At 39.0% G+C, this 26,950-nt stretch overlaps 1 protein-coding gene across 5 annotated transcripts in view; it reads left to right on the top strand.

Moving 5' to 3' along the window:
• Positions 1 to 26,950, top strand: part of ZNF644 (zinc finger protein 644) — a 77,302-nt gene that overhangs the window by 27,865 nt on the left and 22,487 nt on the right. For 3 of the 5 annotated variants that reach the window (XM_035900923.1, XM_009645506.2, XM_035900920.1), the window contains exons 1-2: positions 7 to 218; positions 20,844 to 20,899. The gene's annotated coding sequence lies outside the window, so the exon portion shown is untranslated. Of the gene's footprint in view, positions 1 to 6; positions 219 to 20,570; positions 20,591 to 20,843; positions 20,900 to 26,950 lie in introns of those variants that run through there. The other 2 variants (XM_035900922.1, XM_035900921.1) reach the window with 2 other exon arrangements.

Below are 26,950 nucleotides of genomic sequence, written 5' to 3'. Positions count from 1 at the left end.
CGGCCGCCTCGGGGTCCGGCGGTTTCTCTGACCGAGTTTTGCGTTACATCAGGTTGCAGCGATGAGCATCACCTCGACCGATGCGATTTATCCGAAACCTAGAAAGTTTTCTTTCCTCTTCTGGCTGATATGTAACCTTTGCTCTGCTGGAAATAGTTCTGCTGGGGTGGTGCGGGCAACAAACTGACAAGTCACGGCGGCGATGAAAAAACCAAGTGGTATGTCAATGTAGGATCCCATCCGTGTTGTACAACCCTGGCCCTTTAAGGAAAATCTCATTTGCAGTGCTACTCCAATTCCTGCCCCCCCCCGCCCCCCCCTTCTACTGCATAATTTAATTATGAAGATTGTGTCATGGAACTTAGCTTTCAGACGCATATGGGGAATGAATGTGCACCAGATTTTAGAGTAAGAAGCCATTTCATGTTGTATAGATTAATGAATTAACACATGGGACAAACACTCTTAAGAGGCTGATAAGCATCTCTGGAACTCTGCCACAGAACCGTACCTTTTCCTGAGAAGTTTGTGCAATACATTATTTTTTTTAATGCAAGTGGCAAAATAATTTTTTGTTCAAATTGTAAAACAAATCTCTGAAGAGAAGATTCTTCACAGTTAAGAGTAAAGTGCTTCAGAGTTTTGGTTACTTGATGCGATTCTTCTGCAGAGAATCCCTTCCTACCTGACTTGCGCAAGGCAGGTGATTTGAGGGCGGAATAAATGGACTGATCAGACAGTGCAGAATAGATCTGGAGAAGTTTTTAGTGGGTCACTGGGATGCAGAGAAAATGCAGCAATTTTCTTATTGGAGAGGAGTTTAAGCGGAGTGCGTGGAGGAGCAGTGCAGTGTGACAATCCTATTACACTGACTTAGAATCAAAGCTGATGTTGCAAACCTGTCTAATGTAACTGCAGAGGGATGCGGTGCAGAGTTATACAAGAATTACAACCAGATTCAGAGTTGTTAATCTTGAAAATACTGTCTTAAAATAGTTTCTTCTGATGTCTGGAATTCATTCAAATTGAATTTTTAATTAAAAAAAATTAGGCAAGGAACATGAGTTTTGTGGAGGGGGAAAAAAGTTATTATTAATGTCACCAATGAAACTTTTCAGTTTATAGATTTTTTTTTTTTTCCTATTTTTTTCTCTAATCTGTGGGGGGGTTATATTAAAAAAATCCTTGGCAAATATAATTGTAACAAATTTGGAGCAAAGGTCTACTACTGTGACTTTTTTTTCTTTTTTTTTTTTTTTTTTTTTTTTAAGTTTCATGAAGTCCAGCATCTGCGTTTATACTGAGTAGCACTTGAAGGAATATGCCTAGGAAAATGTGTAAGAAAGTTCTTGAGTGAATGCTAAAAGACCATACTACTGTCTTGAAACCTCACCAGATGACCTGGCTAGTAGGAGGAAAAGGCACTGATGGCTTAGAGCATCCTTCTGAGGTTGTTTAGTACAGCAACAATTGATTGAAAAAGGAGCATCAGCAATTGAATAAACAGGATGTTAAACAATAGTGGCAATGCCTTCCACTTTAAAATAACAGTGTAGGCCGAATTTCAATATGGATACTGAATTCAAGGGTTGTCAGTGGAATTTTCTTGTGGAATAGTTTGTGTTTATGCTTGCAAGTATTAGCAGAACCGGCTAGCATGGATACTTTTTTTTATTCAAGCCTTTTGAAGTCACTTCTGGAGAAAACCGAATTGAAAAGGGAATAAAATTCTCCATGGTAATAAAACACACAAGTGCTTACGCACAGTTATTCATTTCAAACGCTTCAGACTTTTACCAGCTTGCAAAAGATCAGAAAACATAAAATTGGGGAGAATACGGGGTAGTTGTGTCACTTGCTGTGCAGTTTCACCTGAAGTTGGTTTGAATTAAAGGTCTTTGAACATTTGCTGACTGGCCACGTGCGTTTGGCTAGTCGATAACTCACCTTCCTCACGTTTTTACATTCTTCAGACAACTTTCTGTCTTCAACAAAGTTCAAGCGATGTGGCTGTTAGAGGGCTGCCTTAAGATACTTGTTCTATTCCCTCTATTATTTTAATACCAAATGCACGACTCAAATGTTAGTTATTTTAAGCGAAATTGAATTATTTCCCTCTGCGCTCTGGATTGTGACTATACTGCATTATGTATTCAGAGATGGGGAGGAAAATCATTTAATGAAATTAGGTTATATCTGAACAATGTTGCACTCACTTAAATTGACTTTGAGACTGGTTTACGTTGGCATAGCCTCCAAAGCCCGGTTCCTTCAGGTGAAACTAGTGTCCACCCAACTTCAGGGTGTAAGGAAATCCCTGGTGAAATAAACCAAGTCTATTTTCACTAAAAATGTGTTGAGTTATCTTCTTGAGCACTCTAAATATGCTGATTTTTGGTAATTAACACTTCTTGCTGCTTTTTTTTTTTTCCAATGTAGATGCAAACTTCATATAGCTACTAGAAAAAGAGCTTAAGTTACCCAAGCAAATTGTGAATGTTGGTTGCTCTGGCTGATACGCATAAAGATACTGCTGGGCTATCTGGGTTAAAGGATTTCAGGTAGCCTGTAGTGTCATGAAAAAATATTGGTTTTGTGCTTAATTTAAAAAAGAAAAAAAAAGAAGGCATGTACGCTTTCACACCTGTGTATGTTGTGTTCCTTAAATCAAAACTTGTGTCCGTTAATAGGTCACAGAGGCAGGGATGGTAGGAAAGCCGTGCCCATGCTGTTCACAGACCTGTAGAAAGGCTTCTCCTTGACAGGCGAGGGCGTGAAATGGTCACTCTTGGCTTCCCCCCGTTGCGTAAAGTCGGACACAAGTACAGTGTGTCTCCACAGTGCAGCAATACTGTAATACTGCGGGGTGTAATTTGATGCTCAAATCACAGCTGTCTGTCAAGAAAGACCATGTAATGAGTTTGCATAAACTTCTGATGTGCGTGTTTTCAAAAAACTGCAAAGAGCATGATAGTCACGGGGTCAGTGGTGTTACCTAGCGTGCAGCGCAGTGTCATGTAACAAGTCTTTCATCTCGGTATAACGTCTACCCCAAATTTTGTGGTATTTACCCATAAGTGGTGTCGCTTCCTTGAAGGAGAGCGAGCTTTTTAAAAGTAAGGAAATAAAATAATCCAAACAAAAATGAGTGTCCAGTTGTGCTGCATTTGTGTCCCTGTTCAACTGTATGCAGCTGCTGTTAGGTTGATAAAACATTGCAGCAACGCCCTCAGGTTGCCAACAAGGTTAAAGGGGTGGGGGGGAAGATAGCAGCTTAACAGTGAGTATGCAGGGGTTTTTGTTTTGGTTACACTAAATATTAACTGATTTAATATTTCTGAGCAAACTTGGTAATACGGAGATACTCTTGGTATGGGAATTGCTAGTTTCAGGTGGGACTAAATCCAGCTAATCCTAGAAATGGTAAATCTCTAGTTGACGTTTATTGATTGATACCAAGTGCTTAATCTCGCATATAATTGACTAGTTGAAGGATGGTGGGGTATTTAGTAATGCAGTATTTCTTAAAACTTAATCCAGAGGATGCAAAGTTCATGCTCAAATCAGAATAAAGGTCAGATTGCTGGGCTTTGGAATATTTCAGGCCTATTGTTAGTGTGTAGTAACTATTTTCAGTATGTTTAATGTGGCAAGTTAGATGCTTATTGTACTTATAGAAGCTTTGGAGTTTTGGAGACTGTTTGGAGTACAGTCTTACTCTTTTCTGAGTGGAAATAAAAGTAGTTTGCAGTCAGATACTTGCAATTGATTTTTTTTCTATAAAGGGAGATTCTTTTGAACAGTTATGTTTTTGCTTGTCTCAAATCAGTACTCGATAATGTTACAGTCTTCACAAAGCAGCTGAAGGGGGGAAGGATGCACCTTGGGAGACAGCGTGGAAGGAATTACAGGTGCCTTACTGATCTGTCCGGTTGTAGCTGAAGACACCGCTCGAGATCATTGTAACTTCCCTGTTTTCTGGGCCAACTGTTAGCGCTCTCTTGTAGAAATACGTTCCATGACAACTGATAGAACACAAGCAAAACAAGGTGCAAGGTATATGTCTTGTATAATCTACCTTTATTTACAGGCCTTTACCTGATGCGTCCTTTATTAGTTTGGGTGATAGAAATGACAATTCCTTAACAAATGTAATCATTGTAATGTTGAAAAGTAGTAATGAATCCCTGCTGCCTGCCTTTTCACAGAACGGTAATTTGGTGCATGAGCTGTGCTTTAACCCATCTGCCTTCCCACTTTGGCTCTTTGATGGGGACAGGGATGGATTTTCCTCCCAAGATTTCTTTCCAGCAAGGTCATACAACAGGAGGTCAGGGGGACTGCTTTTGGAAAACTATTATTTAGGTCTGCTTCTAAAGCATGGCAGCTCTGAAGCTGTTCCTCGCTGCTGCTGGTAGGAAGTGGTAGGTACCTGTTTCTTGTCTGGCTGCAGTCAGTGGGGTGAGGGTGGTGGTTATGGTCTGGGTTTTTTGTTGTTTTGGTTTGGGTTTTTGTTTTGTTTTACTGCTCTTCATAGAGTGTTCTGGCTGGTAGGTTGCTTTTTTTTTTTTTTTTTTTTTTTTTTTTTAAAAATTCAGTTCTTGTCTTCTCGAGTGGCTGTCCTCTGACTATTTCTGCCATTTGCTTCTGATTCCACTCAGCTCTCCTAGGGGTGCTGTCTTGATACAATTCTTGGTGACTGCTTTCTGAAAAAAACCCTTAATGTTTATAATGTTTGTTGCTGATACCTTTCTTCATCTTCAAATGCAGGCACATAAACAGTTTTGTGGCTGTAGAGTTTCAGAAACTGCGTCTAATATTAACTTAATTTTCCACATTTTATCTTTTTCAGTCAGAAGAGGTAGAAACTTTATAGAATGTATAACCTAAAATTAAGCTGGTTGGGCCACTAAAACAGTGACTGTAGGTTATTGAAGTGTTGTATTTATGATTATTTTCTTTGCAAAGAAAGCGTGTATTCTTATGCATGTTCTTAGGAGCCTTCACCAAAACCACTAGATTCTGTGTTCCCCTGTGGTAACTGGTGGGGAGGAGAGAGAAGGGGGGAGTATTTTTTCTGAAAGCTTTTTTTTGTTGTTGTTACTATAAGTTGGCTTGGTATTAGAAACAATATTTTCAACAGAGGACAGCCTTCGCCTGAAAAGTTCCAATATAAATAACTTTTTTTCTTCACAAAGAAGTGCTGCTTTTTGTTCTAATGCGTAGTTGTTACGAGTGTATCTTCCATGAGAAGGTCTTGCATGTGCTATCGCAGGGAGTGGGAGGTGGCAGTTCTGCAGCTGGCTTCTCCCACCGCGCTCCCACAGTGAACTGGGGACTCTGTCCTCTTCTGCTTCCCTTTTTTTTTTTTTATATACATATGTATAGATGTTGGTGAAATCACCTAATCTTTTCAGTTCTTGAGCAACACTTAAAAACTGAGAACCTGTGGCATGTAATGAAAATAACTTCATTGTATACAAATTATAATGAATGTTAGAACTCTGAGGTTACTTCAACAACAGTTTTTCATCTTCTGGGAAGCCGAGAACAAAATACTGGTGAGTGGCTCCTGCTCAGGTACCTATTAACAACAATAAAAAAATATTACGTTATGGCAGTTTTCTTCTGGGGAAAAAGAGGGAAGATAAGTTGGGGGGGACATCTGTTGGTGAATTAGCCTTGATAAGCTGTGATGGAAAAAATCCAGAGCAATTGCAGAATGGGAGGGAGTGGACTTTGCATGTCTGGTATGCGAACTGAACCACTGCTGAAACTGAGGTGGAAAGGTTGCTCCTGTGGTACATAAACCAAGCAAGGCTGTAGGTACTGTCTGTTATGTGTTCTTTCTACATCTTTGCCTTGGGGGAACCTCTGAAGGTTTGTTTTGTTAGACTTCTTGTCTTTGGAATAGTGATTGTCTTTTTCTGTGTCCTTATAAAGCCGTGGATGTTTGGGACAATAAGTGACACGTGTTGCGATGAGAAGTGGTGGACTCGCTGATTAGCTGCTTTAGCACGGGTTCTCACAGACCTTTTCTTTTGTTAGTGTTTTGAAATAAGGTAGGTACATCGCTAGTATTCAGTGCCACGTTCCTGTGAATGGCAAGCCCCTGTTCCCAGGCTTTTTAGGTGGTGCCACTTACTGGCCAAGTTCACTGCAATTCTCACTGCTACACGTGTGGCAGAAATTGCTGGTGGATGAGAGAGGTCCCGGTTCTTTCCTGGCACGTGTGAGGGTTGGAGAGGAAGAGGAACAGCTTGTCCAGCAAAAAATTGTTATCCAGGTCTACCTCTCTACTGCAATTGTAAGAATGCTGTTGCTTTTCACAATTTTTACCAGCAGTAATATGCATTTACAGGCATAATGTATTTCTGCACAAGGGAGAGAACCAAAAATAGAAATGATACTTGGGAGAAACCATTCAGGTTCCTATGTAACTGAAGTGTCACACTGTTTCTAAAAATACCATACAGGTACTGTGGTAATTTATTTTTAGAAATGTCTTCTAGACACTAAGACCAACAATTTGGGAATTTGCCTTCTATTTTTCAGCCCAGTGAAGTTGTAGCAGAGGTGAGCAGAGAAGATGATGTGCAAGAGGTTGTCTAGCAAGGATTTATGTCAAAAACAAACAAAAAAATTTGCAATGTTGTAGTGGGAGGGTTTTTTTTGTAATCATTGCAGGAATGTTGCCTGTGTGCACGGTTTATGTGGGTTCCTTTGCCTGTCTATCCAGATGGATCTTTATAAATATTTACATAGAGACAATTAAAATCTTTTTTTATTGTTTTCCAGTATAAGAGTATTGTGTGATGGAACAGGGTACAAAGTTCTAAATTAAGGCTACATTTAGGGTAATATATTGACATTTCGTAAAATTGTGAAGACATCCAGGTTTTGTAGTCTCTTCAGAAGTCTGGCAATGTCTATTGAGGAATTGGAGAGATGGGTTTATACTTCTTCATAAAAAGTATCGCAGTATCCCAGCAGAAGGTTTCTTCATGTCATTTGGAGAATTAATGGTGAGTTGGGTTTTTTGCCTGTTCAACTATTTAGAGAAAAGTGGGTTGCTCTGACTTCCGCAAAGTGATCGTTTGATGTTTAGGATGTTGGGCGCTGTTCTAAATGAAGTTCTAATCTAGATTTCAAATAGCTTGGCTTTAGGTCCATCTGGCAAGCTGGTCCTGAAGCATGCTGATGTGTACTATTTTCAAAGGTTGTAAATATAAAGGAGGGAGGATTAATTAGTGATCCCTCGTGTCGTGGTTTCCATGATCTTCTTAAAAAAGTCGTCCAACTTAGTAGTATTACTACTAGGACCCAGGGTGATTTTGTTCAAAGTAATCTCTCTGTGACTTCACTTTCATTCTGCCAAACAGTTTCACCTTAACTTTTCTTTCAGTTTTTTTAACTGAAATGCCGTTTTCGGCAGGAGAAGGTGCACTGGTTTTTACATTCTTGAGGTTGTCCTATTTCCTTATGTTTTCTGCGGTAGATTCATTAGCATTTCTTCCTGACCTTAAAGGAGATCTTAGCATTCAGAAATGAAAACCAAAGCTGTGTGATGTTAATCCACAGCTTATTTGAAAGAATACAAAAATATTGAAGTGTTACCTTTTGTTACCAATATTTTTCTATTCAAAATTCACACTTTGTTTCTAAGAGGACAACCCTACTAGTGTAAAAAAAAAAATAAAATAAAAAAAACAACCAAAAAACCCCACCAAACCAGAAAACAACAAAAACCCACCCCAAACCTCCCTGACCTTTTCTTCAGTCTTGCCTTCAGTACAAATCTGAGTGTTTTCTGACTGCCTATACCTCATAAAAAAATTAAAGACACAAATAATCACATTATTTTCCTCTAAATATTGTAAATTCCCAGCATTTTTCTGATAGGCTTATATATAGATAAGGAATAGCATTGGTTAGGGTATTCTGGTGTCTAATTTTGGAGAAGTTGACCTGTTCCATGCTGTAACTTCCTTTGTTTTCTGCTTTGTTTGTTCTCTGAATTTTCTTTAGTTTTGTGAATCTGGGGATAAAGACAGGTTTCTTAAATTTGTAGTAATATCTTACGTATTTCTGTGCTTTTAGCAGTTCTGGAGGGTAGTTCATGGCTCTTATTTTCTCTGAAGTTTGAAGTTGATTAAGTAGGAATTGAGTAGGTTCTGAGCATTTTTATCAGAATTACTGTAATTAAGTACGCTTCCGTATGTTATCCATGAACTTAAAGAAAAGTTCCTCTGTCTCCTTTAATCCATTTAAACCAGAAGATTTCATATTCATAGAGATTCTCTAAGCATTTAGTGTTGACTGTAGTTTCTTTGGTGCTCCAGCTGAAAACAAACATGAAATACTGGCGTTAACCTTGAAAATCTTAACTTGTATGTTTATAAAATTCCCAATACGGAGCTAAGATAGTAGCTCTGGGGCCAGTCAGCGGGCAAAGAGTCAGGCCTATTTGTGGGCCTAAAAGTAGGCACAGAACCTCTGTTGACTTAGGTAAGGTTTTGGGACGTATTATGTGAATTTATGAAGCCTTTGCAGGAGATATTCTGGTGGTCATTTTAGCTCTGGGCATCCAAGAGGATAGCAGAGTTTCCTTAATGTTCGCTGTTCAGTTTCATTTGTTTTAAGAAGCTTTGTTATTAGTGCAGATAACATAAGTTGTTTACTTGCTAGAAGAAAATATTTCCGTCTCAGGGTTATGTGCTTTTTGAGGTGCAAGGGAGGCGTGGGAAACATCCAGGTGTCTTTGCCTCAGTTAAAAAACTGTCATTTGTGCCTATATTCTGAAATGGAGTCATTATGTGAATGGCTTGTGCCAACGGCATGTATATTTATTTTAGATTCTTGACTCTACACAATCTTAGCCTATGCAGATCCAGTTCTTTCGCACTATCCCTGTAATCCAGTGTAAAGCATATCAAACAGGCTTAGAGTACGTGCCTTGTCTCTTCTGTTTATTGGGCTACTTTTCAAAGTTTGGTTGGGAAATCTGTTTTGGTCAGGGAAAACTGACAAATCAAGTGTATGTATTTTTTTTTTATCCCCAACCAGATTAGGTGCCTAAGGACAGTCACTGGGCTGGATATGCACATGTGAGGATAACCAACGCGGCATGATTTTTGCTGTTGTCTTTTATGAAAATCATACAACTTCTTTTGAGGTGTGCCAGAAGGATGCTTTCCTGTAGCCAGAACATTCACTGCTGTGATTCATCACATGATGGAGTCACCGGCACTTTTACCATAAGATCACTATTTCATATGAGTAGCAGTGCATGTCATGTAACCAAAATGGTGGCGATGAAGTAGCCAAACAAATGCAACATAACGGGTTTGCTGTTTTGTGGTGTGGCGGGTATGTTTTGACCCTTAAATGTATTTGTTAGAATCTCTGTGCCCTGCCTCAGTTCAGTGGTTGTGTTTCATTATAACTAGCCTAGTGGAAGCTAGGCCAGAAGATAGGTATTCGCGGATGTGACGAGGCAGTAAAATACCGTATACTTTACTGTGTATATGCAAATGAATGGAGGTAAGTCTGCATGAAACACTGCACACTTGCACCTGAAATCCCAGATATCTTATTACTAAAAAAATACAAGTTGGAAGGACTGAGTTTGTCCATTGGCTGTCATGTGTTTGGAAGAATTAGAATCATAGAATCACTTTGGTTGGAAAAGACCTTTGAGATCATCGAGTCCAACCTTTTACCTAACCCTGCCATCCCACCACTAAACCATGTCCCTAAGCACCTCATCTATCCTTCTTTTAAATACCTCCAGGGATGAGGACTCGACCACCTCCCTGGGCAGCCCATTCCAGAGCCTGACAACCCTTTTGGTGAAGAAGTTTTTCCTAATGTCCTGTCACTGAGCACCACTGAGAAGAGCCTGGCTCCCTCTGCTGCTGCCTAAGAGGTATTGATAAGATCCCCGGAGATACAGCCTCCTCTCAGGCAGTTGTAGAGGGCGATCAGGGCTCCCCTCAGCCTCCTCTTCTCCAGACTAAATAACCCCAGTTCCCTCAGCCGCTTCTCATGTGACTTGTGTTCCAGACCCCTCACCAGCTTGGTTGCTCTCCTCTGGACATGTTCCAGCAACACAACATCTTTCTTGTAGTGAGGGGCCCAAAACTGAACACAGTATTCAAGGTGCGGCCGCACTAGCACCGAGTACAGGGGCACCATCACTTCCCTACTCCTGCTGGTCACACTATTTCTGATACAGGCCAGGATGCCATTGGCCTTAATTCAGATAGTAAAAGAATTAAAGACAGAAAGCCTTTGCCTGATTGATGGCTAAGCAAAAGGAAGTGAATGGTGGAACAAAGTCCGCAAGTATTTGAAGGGTTGGGATTTGAAGAGAGAAGGATTAATGAAGCCCTAACCTTGAAGTGAAGCCTGCCTAGGACCTGCTGTACCTTCTTGCAGTCTGACATGGAGATTCCATAGAAGTTTGTAACAGCGTAGAAAGTAGACTTAAAGGTCCTGCGTGACTTGGGTAGAGAGACCTTGGGGTAGATCTTGAGAATAACTGCATCATAGCAAAATGCTTTTCATAGAATAATTTTTGAGCAAAGGTTTGATAACTTTACAAACCACTTGGAAATTATACTATAGGAAACAGTCCTGTATGGTGATAAATTAAGTGTGTTAGTAGTAAAACATGTGGACACTGATTGAACACAGGGCCCATGAATAGGAGCTTGCTAACGGGACGTGGATGTTGTGTCAGAGCTGATCTGTGGTTGTGGTGCTGGTGATGTGTGGCTGGTACGATGGCTGATTACTAGTTCAGAATGGTAACTAGTGGCTTCAAACTATGTTTCAGAGGGGTGCGTGGAAGCATTTGCCCCAGTTTGCTTGCTGGGTGCGGTAGTATAGCCTGGGTTCTAAGATGTGGGTTGTTCCTACTTCAGAAAAAAAACAAACTCAAAACTAATGCAGCTGTCTAGCATAAAGATGTAAAAATAAAACACAATTGGTTTAATTATGCTTATCTAAAGTAGGAAATAGGTTTTTTTCTATTTATGTAGGTGATGGACAATGTTGGAAGCTTAAAAGTGCCACCACACCAAGAGTGTATACTGAGTAGCACAGTGAGGAATGGATTTTTACTTATTTTAAAAAACATTTTCAGAACCTCTTGAGGTGATCGTGTTGACAGCGTATTCTAACTTTATTCCTTCACCAAAACCAATCCTCATCATCAAAAAGCAGACTCCTGCAAAACAAAGGAAAGACTTGACTTTACTGGTTCTGTGTATGTGACTCCCCAAAGTGATTTTTCATAGGTTATAAATAATAGCATCTATGAGAACTCAATTAGAAGGCAAAATGTTTTGTTCCTTCACTTCAAATCTGATAAGCAGTAGTTGAATCCTATCGTGTAAAATATATGTATATTTTATTTGGACAGAAGTATTGCGGGAAGAATGCCAGTACTGGAATTTATATTTTTAGGTGATTTATATATGGTTATTTTCTTCATACTGGAACATTCATTGTAGTGACAGCTTAGTCCTCTGATTAGCAAGCAGGCTCTGTGGGGGTTAGCAGTGGTATTTAAGGACACTGATACTCCAGAGCGCCTGCTCTGTCCTCTGCTGGAGGTTACTGTCATAGGGATATCGGAGTGAAATGTCTCAGCCACACCAATTCACAGTTCAGCATAAACCTCCCTTCATTTTAAGCTTTAGCCCTTACATAGGAGATATTTGTTACTAGTTTATAAGGAGAGGTTTACAGATGCTTAAGGAAATCTAAGTGTGCATGAAAACTTTAGGAAATTTTTGTGGGATTTTACATTTTCACATACATAGAAAATACACGTCCTCTGAGGCCATGAATGGGAAATTCCCTTTCCTGCCCTGGTCTACGGGAAGTGTCAGAAACGCTGTCTAGACAGACAGCAGCAGGCATTAGGGCTCGTGATCCCAGCATAGCTACCCGTTCAACTGGAACAAGCTTGTGAGGAACTGAATTTGGACTTGGGATCCTGTTTTGTAAGGGGAAGTTAGGCGCTAATACCAGTTTGCTGCTTCCTCCCATTCCTCTTAGGAATGGTTCTGTATTTCACTTTCTTATTAGTGCCCTCCCACCACTGCTTTCTTTCAAACCGTCATGAAAGGGAGATTTTTTTTAAATAAAGTAGTGGAAATAGTGTCACTTAATTTTAAGCTGTAGGATTTTAGCTTCAACCCTTTTTAAAAACTGTGTTGAAGTCTTTAAGAAAGCCAGGAAAGTGGTTTGGGTGTTGTCATTTTTAGGACTGCAGAAATGTAGGGGAGGAGCTGGAAATGAATGTGTATGCTAGTTTTGTCTTAAAATGGTTTTCTAAACACAGAAAAATTCAGAGAGATGTCGGTCTACTAAGAAATTGCTTTTGGCTACAGCACCTGCTTTGATTCTCTAGTCTGTGACCCGAGCAGGGGTTCTCTGTGGCATGGCCAAGGCTATAAGCCTGCTACCTGGTCATCTGGTTGTGGGCTGCAGGTTAAAATAATGCCTCGCATCACTCTTCTTCCCCTCCAGTGTCCTGCAAATTGTTTTGTCTCCTAAATGTAGGTTTGTTTGGGTTTGTTTTTTTTTTTTTAAATAAAGTGGACTGGCATAATGTAATATTTTCAGTAGTGTAATCTGAAATTGTGTCGAGTCCACCATTAGAGAACACTGTTAGGTGAGTACATCACGCCGAAGACGACAGTCTGGAGGGAGGTATTGGAAGGATGTAGCCAGGGAGAAAACTGCTGAGCAGTTTGCCGCCTTTGGGTTTAAACAGAGATTGCAGTAACGATTGGCTTTGGAACAGTGTTAAAGCTGAAAAGAAAATGGCTACCAGAAATCATTGTTGCTACAGTAACAACATGGCTTGACTATTAATGTGCTGCTTTAACTACTGTTGGAAATGTGTGAGATACTGCTTTTAGGTGAAAGAGTCCTTAATGGCAGCAGAGATTTAAATGCATTTAGATATTAATGGATATCATCGGGCTTCTGGTTTTAGCATACCAATCTATTTATTGGAAAAACTAATTTCTAGTAAATATTTTTTAAAACCTAATTACTGCTTTTTTCTACCCCAAAAATTGCTTAACAGTTTTAAATTATATTAATAAACTTAATGTCCTTATAAAACAACTTGCAGAAAAAAAAAAAACAAACCACAGTACAGAGTATTGATCTCTTATGGTAATAATTTAAAAAAAAAAAACAAAAACCAACCTGGTACTATTTCACAAAGTATGTGGTATCTGGTAACGTAATTCTGGCTTTCAGAAATTAAGCCCTTCATGGTTTTGGGTTTGTGTTTTTTTTTTTTCCATGCAGCAAAGCTTTTGTTTAAGATACTTCTCTATTTTGAGTTCAAAATAAAAAAATATGGCCAACCTAAATCCTGTTTCAAGATTTATAAATAAGGATCAAATTCTAGAGTGGGATCTACTCAGGGATCTGCATTGTACTTTATTTCATAAGGATGTAAGTGTATGTTTTGTGGAGTAAACTTTCTGCAGGTTTTTTATTAATAGGGAAGAGTGCAGTTATGTTGAAGAATTTCAGAGGTGCGTAGTGCAGCACATCAGGAAAGGGATGTGTGAAGTGCAGTGGATGTGTGAAGATTAATTGATGCATTTCTGTGTGTGTCAGGGTTTCCACAGGCGGCAGACTTGATGGCAGGTATGGACTGACAGTAAGCTCTGCTCCTCATCAAAGTCCCATATAGGTGATGTGTCCTGTACACGTACAGCAGATCCCATTTTTCTGAAATTGTTTTGGTTTTTTGGGGGGGTTGGTGAAGTTCTCTGTCAGACTTCCTGACCGAAAAGGTGCTGGGTTCATTCAGCAGAGATGAAGCTGATAAACTGTTCTCTGCTCAGGGGATTTACGAAAGATTATTCAGTGGTCATTGGTGGAAATTAAGAATGCCTTTACTTAAAGTATGCATCTAAAATACAGGGTTGCCTATGACTTGGAATGCAAGTATCTGTACTTAAACGTGGTATTTCTCAAGTAGCACTCATGCTTTATTTACTTTGGTTGTACATACTTGTTAATTTATTGTACAATCTTACTTCACACCTTCAGTATCTTTAGTATGTTTCTAAAACCTTTTATTTATTTAAAGACATGAAATGGATGTTTTTGAATTAATGCTATTGGTTCCCCAGAAAAGCACTTCAGTGAAGAAGCTTTCTGTTTTGGATTTCCGATTGCTTAGTTCAGCTGAGAAACTGGGAGTGCAGACTTGGGCTGGAAATTTGCACGGAACCATAATCGATTTCTGAGGTAGGCAAGATCTCATGTCACTCTGTTTTCTGGAGTGCACTCGTGCAGTGCTTATAGTCAGAGGGTATGTCACTGTATTTTTGGGGTGCTGTATGTAAAGCTTATCTGATGATATGGTGAAGGCATATATAGTAATTCAGACAGGAGGAGAGAGTGATTCCGTAGCTGAAGGGTAAAGGCAGTTCCTGCACAGGTAATGCATTGACAAGATTTTGCTGACAGCATAATAAAAGAAATGTTCAATGTCAAGGATGATGCCAAGGTTATGTACAGTGCCATTAGTAGTTTGGAGCAGAATGGAGAGATGATGTCATTCTGTGCTATAAGCTTTTCCTCTTTGGGAGAAGCTGTTACATTTAAGGTATATAAATGCAGCAGATGAAGAGCTAGTTCATGTGGTTAAGATAAATAGGCTGAAGGGTGACTGAAAACATCCAGGTGTTTATTATGCAAGCGGTATGTTGTCTGTAGCTTAAACTGGTAGAGAAATGATAAAGAAAAAAGGTGCATTATTTCTCTGCAGCTTATTGCTTATGTTACAGCAATTCTCATTGTGAAGAATGCCATTCTGTTTAGTTGGATATTGATGGACTGTAAACTTATTAAATATCAATGATACTTAGAATGTTATGACTAATCTTAGCTGAGGGGGAAACTGCATTGATAAGTAACCTTCAGAAACAATATATTAATACTTTCTCTTAAGGCCTTGAAATTCTAAATGTTTTCAGAACTCCATCTTTAAACTGATGCTTCAGTTTAGTGCTTTTATGATGCTTTTATTTGTATGTTGATTGTTATATATTTGGTTACTGGATAATGTATGCTCAAGGTAAACAGCTCTTAAACTGTGTTTGTTTCCCCTTGCTTCTCTGTAGACATCTTCATTGTGTGCCTGTCGTGTGCATCTTTAAATGCTTCCTTCTCTATCTGTTTAGCGATGGAGAGAAGTAATCTTTTTGACCCAAGACATTTTCCTGTTAGTCCAAATACCAGTCTGCCTAGATATTTTTCGCTCTGATGGCTTTTCCATTTTTTTATTTACCTAATACAGATTTTTGAAATAATAATTAAATCTGTTGTTTGACTTAGTTCATGGTAAAAACACAAGTTCTTTTTTTCCATTCAAGCTACTCTCTCTGACTACTTTTTTCCCTACTGTGATACTCCTATTAATGTTGTATTCATCTACTTGTAATCTTGTTTGGCCTGAAACAGCTTCACAGTCTGAGGTATGATCAGTTGTGTTCATTTCCTATGCTGTCATACTTTTCCTTGAAGTGCTTCACCGTCCCATACGGGGTGTTGTCAAAAAGCAAAACTTTCTCTGAGTAGAAAAATGAGAGATTTCAACATTCTCACGTGAAAGCCCTACCGCAGCTTTGGGAACTGTGCATGTGGCTTTTACTGTGATGAATAGACAAAGGAATAACTGTAACTTCTTTGAAGTATTTTTCAGATAACTATCAAAATCTAGCAGGATTCAAAATGCAGGAGGCAGTCTTCTCTCTTGCGGTCCCTTGCTTGCTCGCTCTTGTTCAGTCACTGCAGATTCTTTGAAGTCAGAAGCATCTCCAGTAGAAGGACTTACATTTTCTCTCTTCATGTTGTGAAGTATTAAGTTTTTGCGTAATTTGGCTTCTGGATAATTCAGGCTTCGGGATGGTACCTGCACTTAAATATCCCTTTGCATTAACTATCGTAAGAAGCGTGATTGTTCCTTTGCAAATTTAATTTTAATTTGGGTAAATTTGATTGTGACATTTATAATTCAGTTGGTCAAACTAAGGTTGGAATAGCATAGATTGAGATGTTTTACAAATTCTCCAAGGGAATGAATTTTGTGACTTTAGAAAATTTGAGTCATTATTTAAATTAATCTACACTGAATGTTAGTTCTAGATATTTCTGGGTACTGAATGTAGGCTAAGTTATTTTTATACTTTTTAATAGAAATCAAAGCTCCTTGTGCAAACAGAAAGCAGGAAGCTACATTTTATACAGACCTGGTCATTGCTGACTACGTGTTGTGAAAATGGCAGTATAGGCTCATATTTAAAGAGCTTTTCAGCTGTATTAAGTGATTTAGGAGACTGTTGTCAGCTAAGTTTTTGCTTTTTTTCAGTCCTATTCTGAATTACTTTATCCTTGGTAGTTGTGTTTGCAATTTTAGCTGGAGCTTCTTGTAATAGCCTTTTCTTAAGAGTAATCTCAGTTTTCTACTGGCTGTTTTTTCCTGCATTGATTCTTAGGATTATTAGAACTTTGTCAGATTATGGGTGTTTCCCAGAGCTCCATCAGAAATTGCACCCCACCCATGGCTTTTGAATTTTGCAGATTTTTTTTAATGCTGGGACAGTAGTATCCTAAAAACATAAATGCCATTCTCAACCAACTAATCACATTTTGTATGTGCCAGAAAGTACTGAAGTCAAGTTTCAAGGCTTTTGCTATGTTTTTATGTTAAGCTGGTGAAATGGACTGTTCTAGCTACAGCTTATACCAACAAAAGTAGCTCCTATTGTATAGTTTATTCTAGCCTTTGTTTCTTCTTTCCTTCCCCCACAAGCATAATAAGCCACGGGGGGCAAAAGCTAGTTTTGTATTATGTTAGATATCTTTTTGAAAAGAAGCAAACAACAAGAAAAAAATAGAACCAACCAAAAAAAAAAAAAAAAAAAAACCCACTAAAAAGCCCATCAAAAAACTTCTCTGTGAATTACGTTCCTGACCGCAGCCATTCCAGAGGAAGGTGGTGGTTAAAGATGGTTGAGTGTCTTTTCCCAGATAGATGTAGAAATGTCAGTTATCACAGATCTGTTGGGAAATGAGGGCTAAATAGTAGATAAGTAGATCAAAACTCTTGTCAGGATTACTGCGAATTTTATTTACTCATTGTACACCTTTGCATTCTAGCGTTTCTCAAACTTTTTCCCTAGAGAGGGGCATGTTATTGGAGATACATAATTTTAGCAAACAGGGCCCTAATAATGTAAATGGAAAGTGACTAAAGGTAAATTTAGTCCTGACCTAAGGTCCAGCTCTAGTGACAAGTAGGTTAGGGGAGTTTCATGTGGTAACTTACATTTGAGCTCAAATTAATTGTACTTACATGAACCTTGTATCGTGAATGGTTATGAGGTTGATGCAAGATAAAATCTTTTCTGCTATCCTCACAGCTGTGAAAGTAGTTGTCTTAGTTGTTCTTGGTGAACCTGAATTTTGAAGGAGCAACTGTAACTTTTGTTTACTTGGGAAAGCAGTATTACGGAAGCTTTTGTAGCTGTTCTCTAGCTAACCTGAACGGTCACAAATTTTAACTAGCCTAGTGCGATTACCTGTAACAATTACTTTACAGCCTGTATATACAGCCTTTTAAATTATTCCTCAAAGAGATGCTTTTTGAGAATCGTTGTGTCTCTCTAGCTCAGATAGACTTCAGAGGTTGTACTTCTCTCTCTGAGCGATACCCACAGATGAGACTTTTCATTGCACACAGGCTGGAGAACTTCTTGTGCCTACTTTGGCCTCTTTCCTGCGTTGCATGAGAAGAAGTATCGCTGGTATGCTGCTTTTCTTGGTTTGCCACTGGGCAAGGCAATCACTGCTAGCGCTGAACCAGCCTTGGTTCACATTGACGGATTAGTGAGAAATGTTTGTGCTTTTAAGCGCTTTCAGTCCGTCTGTGTTGCTGTGGTATCGCTGGGGGTACACGTGAGATATCGCCCATCGCCGCCGTTGTAGTTTTCTGCCACTTCCTGTTCTCTGCCCGTATCAGAACAGGCAGCTGCTTATCCGTGATCGGAAGCCTAACCATTTTACAGCGGTCCTTGTACCTGCTGCGGGCCCCTTTTCATGCTTTGAATGGCAAGGCCTCAAGGTAAATGCTCTGTAACTACATCTCCCTTACCTGCTTCCGAGTCCCTTTTGATGCTCTCTGTATTACCTGGTGAGGGAGAGTGGCTTTCATTCTCGCTTCCTTTCCTGATAATGAGAATTAAGTCAGGAAAATCGGAACCAAAGCATTTGTGATTTTGAAATCTTTGCCTTTCCCTAAGGAGTCTTGGAGAACTACCTCTCTTGGACTTGCTGGTAAAGAATTTCAGGTGCTCGGTTATTCCAGGTGACAACACCCTTGAAATGTATAGTAGGTGTTAGAGTTTGTGCTGGAGTGAGAGGGATCTTCCTTGACAGCAGAAAGACCTTTGAGAGGTGAGTGTTGGTTAAGTACTGTAGGCTGGGTCGCTTTAAACAGTGAGAGTCTCAATGCTCTCAGTAGTCTGGGCCTAAACCTGGTGTCTCGATGCAGATCGCATCGCCTTCATCGAGGTGTTTGTGTGCCACTGCACGTACTGTATCCCATGGGGTGGAGCTTTGAACACCAGTCGATTTGAAATCCCAAAAAGGGGAGTTAATTCTGCAGGACCCTTTGAAGTTTGTAACACAAGGCTGCAACAGTCAGTCCTTGGGTCGGACGGGAGTTTGCTTGCTGATGATCTCTTTGTGAAACTTCTGTTACCTTTCCTTCAGCTCAACAATATCCAAATGATGATGGCCCATCTTCTCTATTCCCTTCACTTTTCCTTTGTGCCAGATTTAGGTATAGAGTAACCCCAAATTTATCCCTAGAGCGGTCTGTGAGCTCCTTGTGAACCAGAGAATGCTTACATTCAAGAGCATTCGCGTTTGAAGTTTTCTCCAAAGAGCACATTCAGTGAGTACAAGAGTACATGCCCTCCAGATAGGCAGTGTAGGGTAAGGCTTCCCATTTTATGTCAACAGAGCAAATGGATTAGTCTGAAGTAATGTGTTTCCATGAAAAAGCTGTGATGGTGTTAGGGGTTGTGTGACAGCCTGCTGCATTACCACAGTGGCCTGCCGTTGTCTGGCCTCAACCCTTTGATGCAAAGATTCAAACCTTGAATCACAAACCATCAAACCTGTGTTGAGAACAGTTATTGCTAATGTTTAGCTAATTGCAATGTTCAGAAGACGTGAGAATTGCTGCAGTGCTGTTGTGAAACCATTTTGCACGGGGGCAGAGTCACTGATGTAGTTCCTACTTGCAGCGAGGGAAGTGTTAGACTGGGGTTGACTCTGCCCAGCCAAAGTGCACAGGTTTACAGAGATGTCTGGGTTAGTGCTGATCTTAGTGTTTGATAATGTAAAGCCTGCATAGACCTTTCCCATTTTTTGAAAGATGTTTTGGCTCTTTATACCTGCAGGGTGTATTCTGTGGGCTTTTTTAACTGTACCTTTACATTTACCTTCTGTAACATGCAGTAGGGCTCCACCGCTGCTTGAAAATAACACTATTGCTTCTCCAGGCGCATGAGTATTACTCTAAAACCTGACTAAAGAATTTTTTTTTTCTGTAATAGAACTTATTTGAGAAATGAGCATATCTTTTGAACAGCATTAATGCATAAAGTCTACAGTTTAATGTGATAATTAGGAAATGGTCCTAGGCTAGGGAAAGGAGCTTGGAGACTTGTCTTCTGTTGCTTTGTATTGCCCAGCAAGACTTTTTTGAAAGGTCTGTCTGTCCTTAATCTTTTGGTAATTTAGGCAGGTGGCTTTGAGGCAATTACAGGCTGACTGGGGAACTTGGAATCAAAAAGCTGTGCTTGAACAAATTGAAGGGAGGAATCTTGGGCAGTATGTGAGGATGGGTACCTCTTTCCAAGGTAATTCTGGTGATGGATACATTAGTTTGGTCTAGATACGAATAACCCTCACTGCAAAGCGGTGTGCTAGGTGTTGTGTCTTCATTAGAAGTAGACCCAGTTCTGTAGAGCTGCTGTACCCAAATCCATTCTTGGTTTTGCACCGCCTCAGTGACTTTCAGAGTCTCTTCCAAATGTTATGTAGTCTGCTACCTCCAACTAGGAAGTGAAAAATTTCCTTGTATAGTTCGTTCTGTAAAGATTCATGAGCACAACTGAAAATAGGGCATTTAATCTGATATTAATCAGCCTTCATGAAGGCAAATTAAGTTATGATTTTAAAATGGGCCAGCTAGCCTTAAAATAATAAACACAGCTCTCCTACAAAAGGCGAGGAATTAGTGAGGCTCAGGTTTAAAACCCTCTAACACTTAATCTTGGATATGTTGTTTGTTTTTTGCTAAAAAGATTTTAAAAAAAAAAAAGCTTTCACTTGTAACCATTTCCTTTCTTTATTTCATTCCCCATTCAGGGAACTTAAGACTTTGAAGGTACTAGCAGAGAATGCAGCAGAGCTTTTCTTGCTGTGCAACTTCTGTCCCCCTGTTCTACCCACTTAGTGTAATAGTGTAGGTATATTTGATATTATTTCTTGGTGGATTTTTTCATTAAAGTAACAACACCTATGTTATTTGAAAATTACATGTGGTTTTGAGAGAAGACCATTGGAACTTTGATATTTCTACCCTGAGACAAAACTGATACAATATATTTGTAGCTGTGAATTTCTCATCTATGTACTCTGCCTGTCTTGTCCAGTAGTCTAGAACACAAGCGGAAAACAATGACAACTGTACAATAAATTCTTGTTTTATTTTGCAGGTTTGTCTTAAGGTGGAAGTGGATCTCGCAGCTTAATGCAAATCAAACAAACAAAGGTGAGAAGTTTTGTTTTGTTTTCAAATTCCTTGGATCCATTAGCATGTACTGCTAAACACGCGGAAAAAGTGGTCAGTGAAAATTGTATTGAAACTTGTATATTGATTACTGTAATTTATGGACATAGTATTACTTCTGTGATACCAAAATAGGAACAAAACACACACAGCCCTAATATTTAAGATTATGATGATAATTATGCTTTTCTTCCATAAACTATTATAGTCAAAAAACAACTATCAAGGCATTCTGCTAGCTGTTGAGAGCCAAAATTATGAATGCTTCAAATGAGTTTCATTTTCTGCATATTACCCACCTGGTTTCAAAGTCCCGAAAGTGTACTTTGCATTGTCAAAGCAGTGTGTTAAACTTGCACTTATTCTGTTAATAACTAACTGTGTGGGAAATTTGACCAGCTACGAGAATAGCATTTCAAATTTTTAATAATGAAATTATGTTGGGGTTTTTTTTCCCCTTTCCTGTCCTCAGGAACCCTTTTGGGAGCTATTTGAAAGACAAAGCATATGAAGATTTACTGCTGGTACTCATGAACTTAGGTGTCCATTTGCAACTGCAAAGTGTCCATCTAGGAAAAATTTCCTGTAACTTTGGCATTTCTCCCCCCTCCCTCCCCTTATTTGGGAAGAATAATTTAGCTAAACCCAGGTTTTGTTTGTCTTTAAGTTACTTGATATGCTACTTCAGGAAGTCTTTGAACTACAAAATTAATCTCTTCTCCATTAAGTTATGTGAAACATTTAACAAAGAGCAGTTTGCTTTAATCTGTTTTAGATTGATTCTTTCAAAAGTGTCTTTAGGTAAGGTGCCACAGTTGGGTAAATTCTCTGCTGTGGAGTTGGGGCACCATGGACTCATGTACGTAGGTTCCCATAACAAACAAAAGCTGGCTTCTCAAGTTTCCTGCTTGCTGTATGACTAATGTGACATCTCAGAATACAGCTGCTTGCGATGACTTGGTATTTTGAAGAGGTGAGAGGGAGATCCCGTTTGCTCAAATGAGCTTGTTCTTAATTTCTAATCTCTGATTAATACATAGATTTAATGTAGCTTTAAAAATGTAGTTATGTGCATTTTAAACTAGACCTGACCAGCTTTGTTTGTATCTTCTGCTATGCTAAGACTTTGGTAGAGCTACTGCTGTCAACTTTAAAATACTGATTATGCCAGAGTGCTTTGTGGGGAAAATAACTCTTCTGTTCAGTGTTGTTCTTTTGTATAATGTATAACTGATTCGGGACTTAGATTATGAATTGTCTTCTGAACTATGAACAATTAAAGTAAGCTGTGCTGCTGTAGTATGCATATACCTATGCGTGGAGGAATGTTTACTGCCCTAGCCTGACTTTGCAGGTTTCTAGAATGTGCTGCTTTGAGAAAAGGAATAAACATAACTCTGCAAAAGGAAATGCTTTTCTCTATCTGAGGGTGAGTGTAAAACAAGAATCATGGCTAGGGAGGGAACTTGAATTCACAGTAAGATTTAGGTTGTTCCCTGTGCCTTCTAATGCTTTCTGTACTTAATGCATACGGTTTTTGTTCTGTCTCTTCTTAATGGATGTGTTATCTCATTACTGGTTTAAATATAGAAAATTACTTGAGAAGTCTGTAATATATACATAACTGAGTGTGTTCTTTAAGCATAAAATCTTCTGAATGAAACTCCCAAAGACCTTTCATCTTAATGGTGGTTAGCTGTGTATAACAGAAAAAAGCTGGTCTCTGAGGAGAAATTCTGTACTCTTGCATACATAACAAGAGGACAGAAAAATGTGTAAAAGAATACATGGAAATAGCGTAATGACGGTTGATCAGTACTGTTATTGCTTGGAGGAGATCTTGAGGTTCTGGCAGTTCTGTGAAAATGACAACTGAATAGTCAATAAATCAGTGAAAATATTATGCATTATCAGGGAACAAAACAAAAACTAGAACCAAACAAAAACCAGATCCGGTTATACAAATTTGTGGTGTACCATAGATGCATTGCATTGTGATGTGTGTTGCTCCTTGAGTACTAGTCTCGTACATAGCAGAGCTGAAGAAGGTTCAGAGAAGGGCAGCAAGGATGACTGAAAGGCTTCATTTTAAAGAAAAACCTGCGTTTCCCAACTGCCTCTGTCTTCTGTCTCCACTCGTGAGTGTAGTGACTGCAGCATCTTGTAGACTTCTAAACAATGAACTTAACTCCCACAGCTCAGTGCAGACTTGTCCTTTTGTGTAAGCTTATGTCACTTAAAGCAATAGCTGAAAATGAAATGATTTGCTTAAACATTTTTCTTGTACTCTTGACCAGAATGCATTTCCTAATGACTCTGATAGTGTGCTTTCTCTGTAGGTTTTCTTTGAGTAAAGGATTTGGGGGTTTTGTTGCAAAATTGCAAGTTGTTCGCTTTCCTAATGCAAATACAAAAGGTATGATGTCCTGACTTATGGAAATAAAAAAAATGTATTGCCAGTTAAAAACATGCAGGTGTAAGATACTGTCTACAAACAGTGAATGTACTCTATTGGGGTAACCACAGTCTTTGTTCTTAGGTTTTCTGGCTTCCAGACTGCATCTTCTGAGCTCTGTAGAAGGACCTGTCTTCTTTTAAATACAGGGGAAAGTTAGGAAATAAAATAGTCTTGGTCTGAGTGTGTTAACAATGGGTCACACTTCCGTTCCATGTGACAGGAGAGGTTGCAGAAGGTAGATTCTTGTGCTGAATTTCCCTGCAACAGTGTGTAGAATGAGGTCAGATTTTAAGCATTTGAGGTATTGGGCAATACCAGGCTTGCTTCCAGAAACTGTCATGAATGTATTTAGTATCCCTTTACCTAACGGTAGAGGATGTAATAAATGAATAATACCACCACGGATGTTGAAGAAGGATAGGTTATATACAGAATTCTGCACAGGTTGAATTTGACTATGTGGGATTTGAGTTTCTTTGGGTCAGACAGGAATCTCATACAATTTTCATCTTGTTCATATTATCCTGGTAACACAGAGTTGAGTTTTCTGCCATTAAATCGCTTATGGTGATGACTTTTTTTAGAGGAACAACCAACTGACACCAAATTATTAGGGGAGTGACCTTATCTTTTCTTGTCACTTGGAATTAACAAGTTTATTCATCTGGTCAGGTAGAGAGTTATATAGCTTCAGGTCTTTTAAAAACTCTTTTTTTTCTTATGTTCATCAGTAAGGATGATAACTTTCTCCAAGTTGGCAGAATTTTTTGTTCTTAATCTAAAAAGGTATGAGATGGTTTTTTGGTCTTACCTGGTGCTGTTACTTAGGATTTTACTAGCTTTTTAACACTTGATCACTGAAAGTATATAAACAATGATGAGAGACAGTTTGCTGTAAGTATGAGTAAATATCACTAATGTAATTTGTTACACTAAGATTCTAAATTAAATGAGTAAAAGAGGGTTCGTTTCAGGTAGTCTTTTTATAACTGGGAAAGATCGTGTGCTCTAGGAGTTAAGAAGTCTCTCTACGTTAGCAGGAGAGAGAGTCTTAAAATTTATGATGCTATTAACGTATGTACAGCAAACAGTTATCAGCCAAAAAAGCATGAGAAATTGCTAGAAGTGTTTCTGGATAAAAATAATTACAACTTTTATTTAATATAATAAGAAAGAAGGTGCGAATTTTTCCAAAGTTGAAAGGTGTGTCACGTTCAAAGATCTGTCCCAATAAAATTGGGTTAAACTGGTTTTAATGTCGTCTTTAAGAAAGTTGTACTGTAAATCCATTATGTGGCATCATGTTGCTGTCATGCAACTTCTCCTCATCTGTAGGACTGACACTTCAGGACTAGTTCATGCAAGTAACTACCAATATAGTGTAATGAACTTGAGAAATATTCCTGTAAAAATAGTCACATACACCTCACTTCTAAAAATACTTCCCCAGACTGGTTGTGATCTTTACATGCTACCAAAAGTACACCGAATAGTTTATCCAAATCACAGGCTGGATGTTTATACCTTAAGATATCTTCAGTTACTGAATTCACCTTTCTCTGAAATTTGGGATTATGGTGAAAATAAGACTGCTGTGGGCGCATAGTTGTAATCATTGGGGATTTGTATAGAGTTACAGAAAACAGCTAATTATTAGAGTCAGTTAATTGATATGTATTGGAAGAAAGGGTTCTTTACCCAACTGCTCATGAAAGGTGTCTGAATAAAAAGACCGAACTGTAGGAAAAACCTTTGTTTAAACTGAAAGTCAGTTTTAGATTTGGATATGAAAATTCTGTAGGTTCTGCTTTGATTGATGAATGTTAAATGTCTTTGTGTTAGTACACCATTGCTCATATTTGGTGGCTGGGGGAACATAATTCAGTTCTGTGTGCTCTACATATGGGGAATAATTAGATTAGCATACAGAATTTCACCACCACTTGGTGGCAGTACCTGGCTTCAAAAGGACTTGTTTCTGAGCAGATAAAGTGGCTTTGATTGTGTAAAACTATAGGTCAAGGGGGAGTAGACTTGTTTTAAAATGTCTAAAAGTTAGTGGTGTGTTTTAGAAATGAAAATACTTTTTATTTAACATAGTGGAAGGATTTGCATTTGTGTGTCTCTATGGAAAATCGAGCTATCATGTCTAATACGTAATTTAAGAGTGTGTTTCTTGTGTTAATAGTATTCTCCAAAGATGTATTTAATGTTCCCCAGTTGAATTATTTCAGCATTTATTTCTAGCATTTTACTTCAATCGCATAGTGTACTTCAAGTAATTTTAGAACGTAGAATTTGCTTCATGGTAGTGTTCTTCATAATGTTGTCTTCTGCAGTTAAACAGAGGACTTCCAAAGCTGCTTTTTTGCCTTCTGAAACATCCTCTGCATTTTCACATTTTATTTATTGATATAAATTTTAGAAAAAGTTTCCCCAGTAGGGTTTGTTTTTTTTTTTTCTGGCAACAAAGCTAGGAAAAGTTTGTGCCCCTAACTTAGAGTTGTTGCCTCTCGGTGGTGCTGATTCAGCAGTGTGTGGGTCCCAGCCTTTTAAACTGGGTAATGAAATTGTTGATAAAGTGTGAAAGAAGGAACGTGGGGGAGTGGAGGAAAGCAGGCGTTATTTAAATTGGCTGTGCTGCAAAGAAAAGCATAATTCCAATATATAGCACAGTAATTTGACAGGATAGGGCTCCATGTTGAGACTGCTTCCTCTTCTCCGCAAGCCAAAATCTTCTGCAGTAACAGCAGGCATCTAAGTAAATTGTGACATGGAAGAGGAATTCATCCTGTGGAAAGTCCTGGATTGTAGAAATACTAATAGAAAATGAGGTGGCTGATATTTTGAAATGAAAGAAAAAGGTGGATAGTCTGAGAGAAGTAAAGTAAGCAAGAATTGGGATACTGTGTGGCAAAGTGTACTAAAACAGAATCACAGAATAGTTGAGGTTGGAAGGGACCTGTGGATCTTGTCCAATCCTCTGCTTTAAGCAGGGTCACCTAGAGCAGCTTGCCCAGGACCGTGTCTGGATAGCTTCTGAATGTTTCCAAGGATGGAGGCTCCACAACCTCTCTAAGCAACCTGTGCCAGTCACACAGTAAAAAAGTTTTCCTTGTTTTCAGATGGAAACTCAAGTATTTTAGTTTGTATCTATTGCTTCTTGTCCTATCGCTAAACACCACAGAAAGAGTCTGACTCCATATTTTGTAACCTCCCTTCAGATGTTTGTACGCATTGATGAGATCCTACCGTGCCTTCTCCAGGCTGAACAGTCCTAACTCTATCAACCTTTCCTCATATGAGATGCTTCAGTCTTTTAATTGTCTTAGGGGCTCTTTGCTGGACTCTTTCCAATGGATGGCTCCATATTTCTCTTGGACTGGGCAGCCCAGAACTGGACACGCTACTCCAGGTGTAACCTTACCAGTGCTGAGTAGAGAAGAAGGATCACCTCCCCCAGTGTGCTAGCAACATTCCTAATGCAGACCAGGATACTGTTGGCCACCTTTGCCACAAGGGCACGTTGTTGGCTCCCGTTCAGCTGGCTGTCCAACGGGAGCCCAAGGTACTTC

The sequence above is a fragment of the Egretta garzetta genome, unplaced genomic scaffold (assembly GCF_000687185.1).
Source record: "Egretta garzetta isolate BGI_Z169 unplaced genomic scaffold, ASM68718v1 scaffold568, whole genome shotgun sequence".
Lineage (NCBI taxonomy): Eukaryota > Metazoa > Chordata > Aves > Pelecaniformes > Ardeidae > Egretta > Egretta garzetta.
Note: the sequence above shows the minus strand (reverse complement) of the source record. Positions and strands in the feature narration are given on the sequence as shown.